Genomic DNA, 12,847 nt, shown 5'->3' with positions numbered 1-12,847 from the left:
CCCGCCGAGTTAAGATGGCGCCTCCCGTGCTTTCCCGCCACTGCCGCTGCTGCCAACACTGTTCTCTGCGGTTCCCGTTGCGACCTGCAGCTTTTCGCGGTATTTCTATTTTTTTTATAATATATATATCTTAAATAGTTTCTCCGTTACTTGGAGAACCGTTCCCGTCGTGGAGCGGACCCTCTGGGACTTTCCCCTCCCTCTGCTCGGTCCGAACGCCGACCTGCTTTGCAGCACCGGCCGCCCCCTGAGTGCTCCACCCTCTGTCTCTCTTTGCTTCTGCTTCCCGACTCGCTGCCCGGCCCCGTTGCAGAGCCACCCGATCGAGCTCTAGCCCGCCGCAGCCCAGGAAGGATCAGTGCACTACCTGCCACCAGCCCGTTTAGCTGGTGAAACCACAGTTTTTTTTTATTTTACTTGCTTCTGGCTTCGACCTTCGTCTGAGGAATCGATCCCCTTGAGGTGCTGCCGAATTGCAGGTAAGTTCATTTCTAACTCGTCACCACTGTTAGATCCGTGTGTTAATGGAGACACGGAATGCAGGAGTTGATTTAACAAGTGTTTACTGAACAAAGTCTGGAGGTGAACTAAACTACACAAGCCGTTACACAGGCTTATATACCCGAGTGGTCACTACTGGTACTACAGTATACAGGGGCTTCAAAAACATAGTTCCTCTTAAAGGTACATACACTACAACCTGCTCCTCCTGGCTCCACGTGATGGTTTTTTAAGAAAAACAATATTTAATATCCCTGGAGTTGGTGGCCACTGAAGAATCCTGAATGGGGCAGGTCCAATACCTGTCCCACTCATCGTCGACTAATATCTCGACAGGTTCCTTCAACAGGCGTTAGGCCGCTAATTTACATATTTAAGGGGCCTAACGCTTGTTTTAAGTGTCCGCCTGGTACGCCAAAGAAAAGGTCCCCACAAATTTAGCAGTGGGATCAACACCTACACAGATTGAGCATAGACCGTCCCATTGTTTAATCGCTATGCTTTGTGCTCATTTTATGCACATTAAACGGGTGTGACGCACACCAATTTCTACCCCTACAGCTCTCTAATTGCATTATTACTGAGTCTGAGACTCAGCAACCAACCACTGCTCCTTGGTCAGCTCCAAGTAACTCCATGTGGAGTTTCAGCTCTCCATGTGAAAGGTCACCGGCACAGCATGGAGCCTCCTGTGCCTTGAATGTTTACTTATTGCCGTCTCCTCCTTATACATCTCCACAATGTCACAGACCACAATCGGTGCTATACGCAATTTTGTAACTATCGAGTTTGTAAAGGGAATAAGAAATGACAGTGGGATATCCTCAGTTTGATCTGCCAGAAGTACTTCTTTATAATCAGAAGAATTGCACCAAAGCTGCGTAATGAGCTAAATATAGCGATGATGCTCAAATGAAGAAAGGGTGATTAGAACTCGTAAAGATCTATTATGTGAACGAAGTACTCACATACTCAAGAATTACTTCAGTATATGAGTATTTGACTCCTGAAAATGAACAGTACCATCTTCATTTGAACAGCAAAGCTGTATTCAGCACATTATAGAACATTCCGTAATGCTACTGATTGTGCTGAAAACAAAAGCTTGCTTGAAATTAATGCACGGTAGGCTACAGATCAGGCACGCTGCCTGATAATATTACATGACTACTTATTCAATTGCATGACATTATATAAGTCAATGCCTTTGTGCAATATATTGTAGAAGCAAGCAATAATGATTTATTTGCCCATTTGGATGATTTATAGCATGTGTGTGCTCCCCGCAGTGGTTTGTTTTATTGCTATGATGGAAATAGATGTTTCATCTGCAAATAAACTACCATACAGTATCTCATGCACTTCATATTCAGCTGCAGCTCAATCCGGCCAAGTCAGGGCTGATGTTGGGAGCAGGGCTCATACCTTGTTAGCAGTGGACAGGTTTGACAGGAGGAGGTGTGGTTATCCCACAGGCCATATCTGAAAGTGGGGGTCACGTCAGAAATCGCAGCAGGATTGTCAACCCGCGCCACCAAAATCAGCTGTGTTGGATGGTGTTCCGCTGAGACATGAACAGCTTGACCTCTGCTTGGGAACTAATGCCAGGTCTGACTCGAAGGAATCATCACCTCTTATGTTCATTAATAAATAGACATTCTTATTATGAACACAGCTAGCTTTTGCTAGTTAATTTATTGAGCACATGTGGACTAGGTACAGTATCTGTAGAGGCCTCCATCTTGACTGCTGCCTTGTGGGTAGCCTAGTGCCTCCTGGGTAATGTAGTCTTAAACACATACAGCTGGGTAGTGTAGTCTTATACATACAGCTATATACAGCTCTACGGCTCCACCTAGTGTCCACTATAGAATGACATGTTATTGATCATTACATCCCCCTTTCTTTGAGGTTTAACAAAATCAATATCAATCAACTTTCAAGAAAACAATAAAGATAATATCAGTAACACTTTTGTTAGTGCTCTATAAACATAAACATTTTCAAAACAGTCAACACATTTTCAAAGCTTTACATTGTACTCAAAGATTAAGTCTATCAGGCTCTTTTACTTCACGCGTGGATCTTCTCAACACGGGTAAGTCTGATGTGTCTTCATGAGATTGTTCTGGTGGTGAATGACAAGATGCAGTTCCGGCATTGTCATCAATCTGCTCTTGTATAGATCGAGGTCTCCTTGCGATCTTTGCTTGGAGAGGGTTTCAGTGTTTCCTTCACTCTTCATGCCATAACTCTCAATGTAGTCAATGCACTCTCGAAAAACTGCTGGCAGCTGGATCCCATCATACAGCATAGTCCTCTCAGCAGCCTCAGCTAATGGAACACCAAAGATTGGCCTGAGGGAAGAAGGAGTATCCACCGGAACTGCTTCCTGCTCTGGTGCAGGCTTCTTCTTTTTCTTTTTCTCTTTCCACTGCTTAACAACATCTGCTGCGGTTATATCTTTGGACTTTTTCTCCTTGTGTTTTTCCTCTTTGTGCTTTTCTTCCTTTGGCTTCTCTTTGACCTTGAAGTATTTTTCTTTCTTCTTGGAGAAACTAGGCTTTTTGAAGACATGGATACCCTTTGGCCTTTTCATCCTTGATGGGCTCTCTGCTTCATCACCTGAGTCATCTGGTCTGCTTATGGCACAGTTTATATGGTAGACTCTCTTGACCAGTTCTAAGTCTTCACAAGCTTTGTCACCTAGTATCGAATCAAGTCTTTCAGCCACAACAGAAAACATGAGATGATGCACTTTGTCTTTGACTGTCACTTTGAGTCTGCATACACCTAAGCTATCTATTTTCTGTCCATTATAGCTCTTCAGTAGTACTGACTTTTTCTGTATTTTGGGCTTTTCTTTCATATTTTTTATGTCACTCATACTGATTAAGTTTGCTTTTGCCCCAGTGTCTAGTTTCAATGTAACTAATGCTCCATTTATCTGCAGTGGGATCATCCATTTGTCCACTTTTACTGCATTGACTTTATGTTCAGCATTGTCCATTTCTGAGGGCTGCACATTTTCTGTATCTTTTTTGATATCGTCACATGACACCATTCCTACAAAAAATGTCTCACTTAAATCAGTGTCCTCAATCACATTAACTTGTTGCCCTTTCTTAGTTTGTACTTTTGAAAAGCATTGTTTGGAAAAGTGATTCTTTCCATTACACTTTGTGCACATTTTTCCAAACGCTGGGCATTGTCTTAACTGGTGTTTGTAACCACAGCATTTACAATTAAAAATGTCATCCTCCGATTGCTTTTCATTTCTGTTCTGCCCATGTTCCTTCCCCTTATAGGACACAGCACCGACAGCAGCATTATCACTCATTACAATCGCATCATTATTGATTTCACTGAAAGTCTTCGCGTGCTTTCGAGCTAGCTCGCTGGCTTGGCATATTTTCACCGCATTTTCCAAATTTAGTTCGGTTTCTCTCAACAGACATTCCCTGACTTTTTTATCATGAATACCAAACACAATCTGGTCATGAATCATGGATGCTTTGAGCTCAGAGAAATTACATGTCTGTGCTTTCAGCTTCAGATCAGTTATAAAGCTATCAAAAGTCTCATTTTGCTGCTGTGTCCGAGAACAGAAGATGTATCTTTCATAGGTCTCATTCTTTTTGGGAGAGCAATGTACATCAAATTTTTTTAGCACATCTTCTAATTTTTCTCTGTTCTCCTCTGGATTAAATACAAATGTATTAAATACCTCTATCGCCTGTGGGCCTGTAACCGTAAGCAGCAACGCTATCTTCCTTGCGTCTGGCTCCGTACCGAATCCGATGGCTGCAATGTAGAGTTCGAATTGTTGTTTAAAAGTCTGCCAATTGTAGTCGATTTTTCCTGTGAGTTTCAAACGCTCTGGTGGCTTCAAATTCTCCATGTCGCTTTTCACAATTTTCAGCAGATCTTCACCATCCTGGTACCATCTTATGTTCATTAATAAATAGACATTCTTATTATGAACACAGCTAGCTTTTGCTAGTTACTTTATTGAGCACATGTGGACTAGGTACAGTATCTGTAGAGGCCTCCATCTTGACTGCTGCCTTTTGGGTAGCCTAGTGCCTCCTGGGTAATGTAGTCTTAAACACATACAGCTGGGTAGTGTAGTCTTATACATACAGCTATATACAGCTCTACACAGCTCTACGGCTCCACCTAGTGTCCACTATAGAATGACATGTTATTGATCATTACAATCACCCTTTTTGAATTTATTCTCCCTTGAGGAAAGCTCAAACGGCTTTACTCCAAATGACTTTAACAAGCACATTACAGACATTGACAAACTTTTAACAAGTGGCTTACTTGATAACCTTCTTGTCTCCGAGTCAGACAATTTTGGGTCCAAGCTTCACGCCAGGACTTGAGCAGACAGGCTGGGGCAGGTGCTTCAATAAAATACTGACTGAGTGCTGAATTGTTAGAGGCGTCGGGGGAGAAATTGGGTGGAGCCGCAAACGAGGCGCCAAGCTCGCCTGGGCGCCGGATTTAGCGCAGCGTTTAGCGACCGCCAGAAATTCAGCTTCAGCGCCCCAAGAGGGACACGGGGCGAGGCTCGAGGTGCTCCGCGTCCCTCTTAGGGTGCTGAAACTGAATATCACAACGCAACGTGCCACAGCACCACAAGCTGCAGCACGGCACGCTGCGGTACTGCAGGCCTTCCTCCCATTCTTAAGGGGGAGGGGCCTGCACCAGCGCGATCGGAGATCACGAGTGCCGGCAAAAGAGCCCGGCACCGAGGAGAAGTGCTGGGCTCTCGGAAAACAGCCAGCAATGCCACGGGGGGAGAACAGGAGGCCTGGGACGGAGGTGCTGGCAGGCGGCCGTCGAAAAAAACGGCTGCCCCGCACCTCCACCTTAATTTGCGCCACTGCCGCCACAGGTAGGCCCTGTGAACCGGGCGCCATTTGCGAACGGCGCTACAGAGGCAGTCGCTGCCAGATATCCCGATCGGGGTGGTAGCGGGGCACTGCGCACACTGATGACATCATCGGTGGCGGCGCAGCGCAACAGGCTAACGCCACCATTAGCGCCCCAGCTAAATATCGCGGGAGGCGCGGCCAGTGGCGCTAAAGCCACTGAGTGCCCTCTTTAGGCGCTAACTGGTGGCACAGCCCACCGAATTTCTAGGCCGTCATCTTTTAGACAAGTCATTAAACCAAGGTCACATCTGTCTGTTCAAGTGGATGGATGAGATTGCAAGGCATTATTTGAAAAGGAGCAGGAAGTTCTCCCAGTCAACATTCATCTTTCAACCAACACCATCAAAAAGTTTAATTGGGCAGTCACCTCATTTACTGTTTGTGAGATCTTGCTGTGCACAAAATGCCTGTTGTGATTGCCTCCATAACAACAGTGGCTGCACTTCAAAATTAATTCATTGGCTGTGAAGCTCAGTGTTTCGAGGTGTCCTAAGGATGTGATAAAGCAATCTATAAATGCAAGCTAGTGGGTTTTTTTCTCTCTCTCTGCTTTCATTATTTGCATCTCAAGACTTGACCCAATGAAAGAAAGCATACATAGTGAGCAACTTTCTAAAACCTGTAAGTATTCCTCCCCAATTTATTCACTTATTTTTGTAATGTTTTACACCACAATGAATTATACTCCTCTGTCCATAATCTTTACACTGCAGATGGCAATTGCATTTATTTGCCCGCTCAGCGTTGTTATAATGTTGCATTTTCCTAAGCTGCCAAACCGATGATTTGTCTGATGTATTGTCTTTTTTATATAAAACTGTGATATATGGAATGATAGGGATTTACTAACGTAGACTGTGATTTGCCACTGAAGAATTTTTGAATTTGAAAGCCATTTATTATATTATAAATTGCCTGCTGTGGTAATATTGTGTTTCTGAATTGATTTACAAGGAGCATAAATAGAAACTGCTCTCTTTTCAACTGTTTAATAAATTTGCCTGTCACAAGACATGCCAGCTTCAAATATAACCATGTAAAGAAGTAGGGACTCAAAAAAGCCCATTAATCCCATTCAGCCCTCTTCTTACAAGAGAACATGTAAAGTTTGCACTGTCATGGGCTCTTCTCAACTAATGGAAACACCCAAAACAGATGAATAATGTTGGATAAAACCACATAGATTAAACACTGTAACACTGGATGGTAACTGAGCTAAAACTCCAGGATATCATTCAAACATTACAGTCTACATTATTCTGTCCTGATTTTACAGACGATAGTTTCATGGCCCCATAGCGAGTTTGTTCTGCTGTGTTTATGCTTCTCCTCACAAATCTTCAATCCTATTTCATCCAGCTTATTTTATAAGATGATTTATCAACACTGCATTCTGTTTTTGATAAGAGCTTATTCGTCAGGACCAATGCTTATTTTTCAGATCTGCACTCCTGACATGGAGCCCTGCCTGCAAGAAATACCTATCAGGAGATTATGGGGGGAACACACCTGTAATTGCCTGATACGTGTCCCCAGTGGGTGAGGCTTTGTGCAAGCACTGTTATCCTGCTCATATCTATTTCTCTGTGGGAAAAATTTGTTTGTGTTACTTCATAGTTTTGCATTCATACTCTAAATCTGCAGTCATGTTTTCAGTTAAGTAATCTGCTTACAGCTTCAGTGCTAACTCTTTATAATGGACCTGTTTGTACATGGGCATTTTTTCCATTATAAGCCACTGTCAAATATGTCAGAGATCAGTAGGTTGGAAAACAGGAAACAGGATTCTTGCTAACTATGTAAAAGGTAAATTAAAGCTGTGCAGGTGCTTTGTTATGTCACATCTTATTTTAAAATCATTAATAGAGACTCCCAATGCAGCCAGGACCTGCCTGTTTTAATGTGCTCCTGTATGAGTCAGCAGAGCACATGTTGAACGTAACACCAGCTGATTACTGTACCAGCTGGTGTTAATTTAGTGCGTGCTCCTCTCACTGGCAAAGGAGCGTTCTTAAACAGGCAGGTCTTAACTGCTGTAAGAGGCTCTGTTATGATTTTAAAACAAGTACTGTGTGAGACAGGTTCTGCATTGATGTAAGGCAGGTTATATACTCTATACCAAGTGACGTAATAAAACTCACTACGCACTTGGTTTGAGCATAAAGCAAGGCTTTAATCAACTTGTTTCAGAACATGGAGGTCTAGTTGTATTTCACTAGCTCCTTGTCTTACAAAATGTCCCTGGCAAGCTGGGGCCCATGCCCGAGTATTTATACTCCTTGGACGGCGCCACCAGCTGGCCGTCCAGCGTTATTTCATAAGTAGTTTCTTGATGATGATATTTATAACACCAAGCATGGTACTATGCAGATTCTATATTCAAATAACAATGGTTTTATACTGTGCACAAGTATGGCGCTCAGCATGCTCTATATTGATATGAGGCAGATTCTATATTCTACAACAAACATATTGCAACTTCTATTGATGCAAAACAGGCTCTATGCAGTTTTTTTTGTTTTTTCTTACATATATTTGATACCAAGGACAACATTATGCAGCTTCTATTTTGATATAAAGCTGATTCAATAGTCTATATTGAGTATTGAGTCTGGCAGGATGCCTCGTGATGAAAAGGCTGCATTGGAAATATACAATAAGCTATACATCCTCATCCACAAATCCCTCCATTGCCTTGCTACACTCTACCTTCTCCAGTCTTACGTCCCTTCCCATGACCTCTAATCTTCTGACTCGGGCATCCTCTACATTTTCCGTTCCCTCTGTTGTACAATAGCCGAGCCTTCAGCTTCCTCAGCCCAACTCCCTGAAACTTTGTCCCCAAGCCCCTCAGTCTCTCTATCTTCCTTCACACCTCAAAAAACCTGCTAAAAAGTCACCTCTCCTAACCGCCCTGCTCATTTTTTTCTCTCTGTAATTGTGGCACGCTTCTGTAGTGTAGTGGTTATCACATTTGCTTTACACGCAAAAGGTCCCTCGTTCGAAACCAGGCAGAAACACTTTATAGTTTCCTGTCCTTGCAACTCGGCCAGTTTCTGTTGTCGAAGTTGAATTTCAGCAGACAGTCACTGGACTCATCTAGTTTTGCGCTGTAGCAACTGTAGAGATGATTCAATTACTGTGATCACGTAGTGCCTTCATATGGGGTACGGTAGCATAGTGGTTATGTTACTGGACTAGTAATCCAGAGCGCTGGACTAATGATCTGAAAAATGTGAATTCACAATCCCACCACAGCAAATGAGAATTTAAATTCAGTTAATTATATAAATCTGGAATAAAAAGCTAGCATGGTGACCATGAAACTGCTGCATTGTCATAAAAACCCATCTGCTTCACTAATGTTCTTTAGAGGAAGGAAATCTGCTATCCTATATGTGACTCTTAACTGCCCTCTGAAATGGCCTAGCAAGCCACTCAGTGTTACCAAACCACCAAAAAGAAGCATGGACGGCAGCAGTTCAAGAAGGTGGCTTGCCACCATCTTCTCAAGGGCAATTAGGGAGGGGCAATAAATTGCTTTGCCAGTGATGTGCACAAATAAAAAAAAATTACATTTTCCTTATAAAATGTCACTCTTTTACATTTAGAAAATCATAATACAATCAAGCAGAGTCAACATGGTTTTATGAAAGACAAATCAAGAAGCATTTAGATGAGCACCTGAAGCGCCATAGCATACAAGGCTATGGACCAAGTGCTGGAAAATGGGATTAGAATAGATAGGGCTTGATGGCCGGCGTGGACACGATGGGCTGAAGGGCCTCTTTCTGTGCTGTATGATTCTATGGGCTCGATTTTCATTGAGCCATGGAGACGGGCTTGGAGTTGTGCGGGGGGTTAAAATCGCAAAAACTGGCGGGCGGGACCCTCCCCGCCTGGTTCCCGACTCCGAGCAATTTTAACTCAGTCGTGTCTGATGGTCCCGACTCTGTCCCGCATCCAACAGGCGGGACTGGTCGTTAGGGCCCTTAACATCCACTAAATGACCTCTATAATCCTATTTTGAAAGGCCCTTGCGAATTTAACCCTTTTCCCACATGAAACACGCCTGGTGGGAAACATGAATGTGAAACCTGGCAGGAGCACCATTGGATTGCTGACTATCAACTGCAGGTCAACCATTAGAGGAGATTTGATCAACCATGATTTGCAGGTGGTAGGACTTAGTGGTCTCAGGTCTGCGGCAACTTTTAGAAGGCTTAACCAAACCTGTGTAAGGTTGGAGCCTCACACCCATCTCCAGTGTGACCAATGGGAAACCCCTCTCACCAGCTTCACTCAGCGCTTCCTCAACGGAGGCATATACCAGAAGCATGGGAGCCATTTATTTCCTTCCCATCTGGGCATTAGAGGAGTTCGAGCACCAGCCGCGGCAGCAGCAGAAACAGGAGCAACAGCAGCACCAGCAACAGCAGCAGCAGCAGGAGCGACAGGCTGCTGCTCACCCACCTGAAGCTGCACAGGCCAGAAGGGGCCAGCGCCTAGAAGTGGCTGGAGAGCACCTTGCTGCACATCAGTGGGGCCATGGGGACCTGTATCTGCAATGGCAGTCCTACTCAGAAGGACTTCCATGAAGGTCTGGTTTCTCTGTTCAATAGATGTCCGTCGCTCCTCAAGAGATGTCATTCTATTCTGAACAATCACCATGTTTTCCATACCCTGGCGACTAAGCTGCTCCATGGCCGTAGCCATCCTCTCCTCTACAGCAGCCAGCCTTACCACGGAGGTAGCAATCCTTTCCACGGAGGTAGCCATCCTTTCCGTGGTGATGCGTTCATGCACCAATGACTCCACAAAGGCTCTGCTCATGTTCGCTATGGACTCCTCCATTCGCTCCACACTCACAGCGACCCTAGAGACAAAACCTGCCAGAGACTCCTGCATCTGTGCCTGGAGTTCCATCACCTCTGATCTTATGAATGGACCCAGAGGCAGAGGGTCGACATGCTGCTGAGCCGAGCTGGCAGAGACCTGCGCCCTCCGACTAGGACTCTCCATTGCTGTCCCTGTCTCCACAATCTGCTGATGCTCACTTGTGAGCTGTGATACTCCAGGTGACAACAATGTAATGATCAATAACATGTCATTCTGGAGTGGTACACTAGATGGAGCTGTAGAGCTGTACAGAGCTGTATATTTAGTTGTATGTGTTTAAGACTACACTACCCATGATGCACTAGGCTACCCAGAAGGCAGTAGTCAAGATGGCTGCCTGCACACAGAAGCACACATGCTGAATCTCTACAGATGCTGTACCTAGAGAACGTGTACTGAATAAATGGCTAGCTAGAAGCTAGCTGTGTTCATAATAAGAATGCCTAGTTATTAATGAATATAACATGGTACCAGGAGTTGTGAAAATCTGCTAAAAATTGTGAAACACGACATGGAGTCTTTGAAGCCACCAGGAGGTTTGAATCTCACAGGAAATGTCGACTACAATTGGCGGACTTTCAAACAACAATTCGAACTCTACATTGCTGCCATCGGGTACGGTATGAAGCCAGATGCAAGGAAGATAGCATTGCTGCTTACGGTTGCAGGCCCACAGGCGATAGAGGCATTTAATATGTTTGTATTTACTCCAGAGGAGAACAGAGAAAAATTAGACGATGTGCTAAAGAAATTTGATACACATTGTTCTCCCAAAAAGAATGAAACCTATGAGAGGTATGTGTTCTGTTCAAGGACACAGCAGCAAAATGAGACTTTTGATAGCTTTTTGACTGATCTGAAACTGAAAGCACAGACATGTAATTTCTCTGAGCTGAAATCATCCATGATTCGTGACCAGATTGTGTTTGGTATTCAGGATAAAAAGGTCAGGGAACGTCTGTTGAGAGAAGCCGAACTGACATTGGAAAATGCTGTGAAAATATGCCAAGCCAGTGAGCTAGCTCGACAGCACGCAAAGACTTTCAGTGAAATCAATAATGATGCGATTGTAGTAAGTGCTGCTGTTGGTGCTGTGTCCTACAAAGGGAAGAAACATGGGCAGAACAGAAATGAAAAGCAATCGGAGGAAGGAATTTTTAATTGTAAATGCTGTGGTTACAAACACCAGTTAAAACAATGCCCAGCATTTGGAAAAATGTGCACAAAATGTCATGGAAAGAATCACTTTGCCAAACAATGCTTTTCAAAAGTAAAAACAAAGAAAGGGCAACAAGTCCAAGTCAATATGATTGAGGACACTGATTTAAGTGAGACATTTTTTGTACGAATGGTGTCATATGACAATGTCAAAAATGATACAGAAAATGTGCAGCCCTCAGATATGGACAATGCTGAACATAAAATTAATGCAGTAAAAGAGAACAATTGGATGATCCCACTGCAGATAAATGGAGCATTAGTTACATTGAAACTGGACACTGGGGCAAAAGCAAACTTAATCAGTATGAGTGACATTAAAAACATGAAAGAAAAGCCCAAAATACAGAAAAAGTCAGTACTACTGAAGGACTATAATGGACAGAAAATAGATAGCTTAGGTGTATGCAGACTTAAAGTGACAGTCAAAGACAAAGTGCATCATCTCATGTTTTCTGTTGTGGCTGAAGGACTTGATTCACTACTGGGTGACAAAGCTTCTGAGGACTTAGAACTGGTCAAGAGAGTCTACCATATAAACTGTGCCATAAGCAGACCAGATGACTCAGTGGATTCTGTAGTGAGTAATTTCCAGGATGTGTTCAAAGGATTTGGAGTTCTACCATTCACTTACAAGATCCAGCTAAAGGAGAATGCTCAGCCAGTGGTACATGCTCCACAAAGAGTTCCAGCACCCCTGCGTGACCGGCTCAAGAAAGAACTGGACAGAATGACCACACTAGGAGTCATCAGGAAAGTCGAAGAGCCAACAGACTGGGTTAACTCCATGGTATGTGTAAAGAAAAAGAACAATGATCTAAGAATATGCATGGATCCAAAGGACTTAAATGCAAACATAAAACGTGAACACTACCAGATTCCCAAGTGAGAAGAAATCACCAGTGAAATGTCAGGTGCCAGATACTTTACAAAGCTCGATGCCTCACAAGGATTTTGGCAACTAAAACTGGATGAAGAGAGCACCAAATACTGTACCTTCAACACACCATTTGGCAGGTATTGTTTCCTCAGAATGCCTTTTGGGATAATATCTGCATCTGAAATCTTTCATAGAGCGATGGAACACATAATTGAAGGTCTGGAAGCAGTTCGGGTCTATGTTGATGACATCACCATCTGGGGCTCCACACTGAAAGAACACAATGAGAGAAGGACTAAAGTGCTACAGAGCATACGCCGGAATGGACTGAAGCTCAACAAAGCCAAGTGTCAGTTTGGCGTCCAGGAAGTCACTTTCCTAGGAGATAATCTATCTGGTAAAG

At 43.7% G+C, this 12,847-nt stretch overlaps 1 non-coding gene across 1 annotated transcript; it reads left to right on the top strand.

Annotated features, from left to right (window-relative positions):
- The first annotated feature begins 8,394 nt into the window (after positions 1 to 8,394).
- On the top strand, positions 8,395 to 8,467 carry trnav-uac (transfer RNA valine (anticodon UAC)). Its single transcript has one exon. It is a non-coding gene; the product is annotated as a tRNA-Val (tRNA).
- Positions 8,468 to 12,847: the final 4,380 nt, after the last annotated feature.

The sequence above is a fragment of the Somniosus microcephalus genome, chromosome 2 (genome assembly GCF_052327205.1).
Source record: "Somniosus microcephalus isolate GS21.2 chromosome 2, FLI_Smic_1.0, whole genome shotgun sequence".
Taxonomy (NCBI): Eukaryota; Metazoa; Chordata; class Chondrichthyes; order Squaliformes; family Somniosidae; genus Somniosus; species Somniosus microcephalus.
This window is presented reverse-complemented; position numbering and strand designations above follow the sequence as displayed.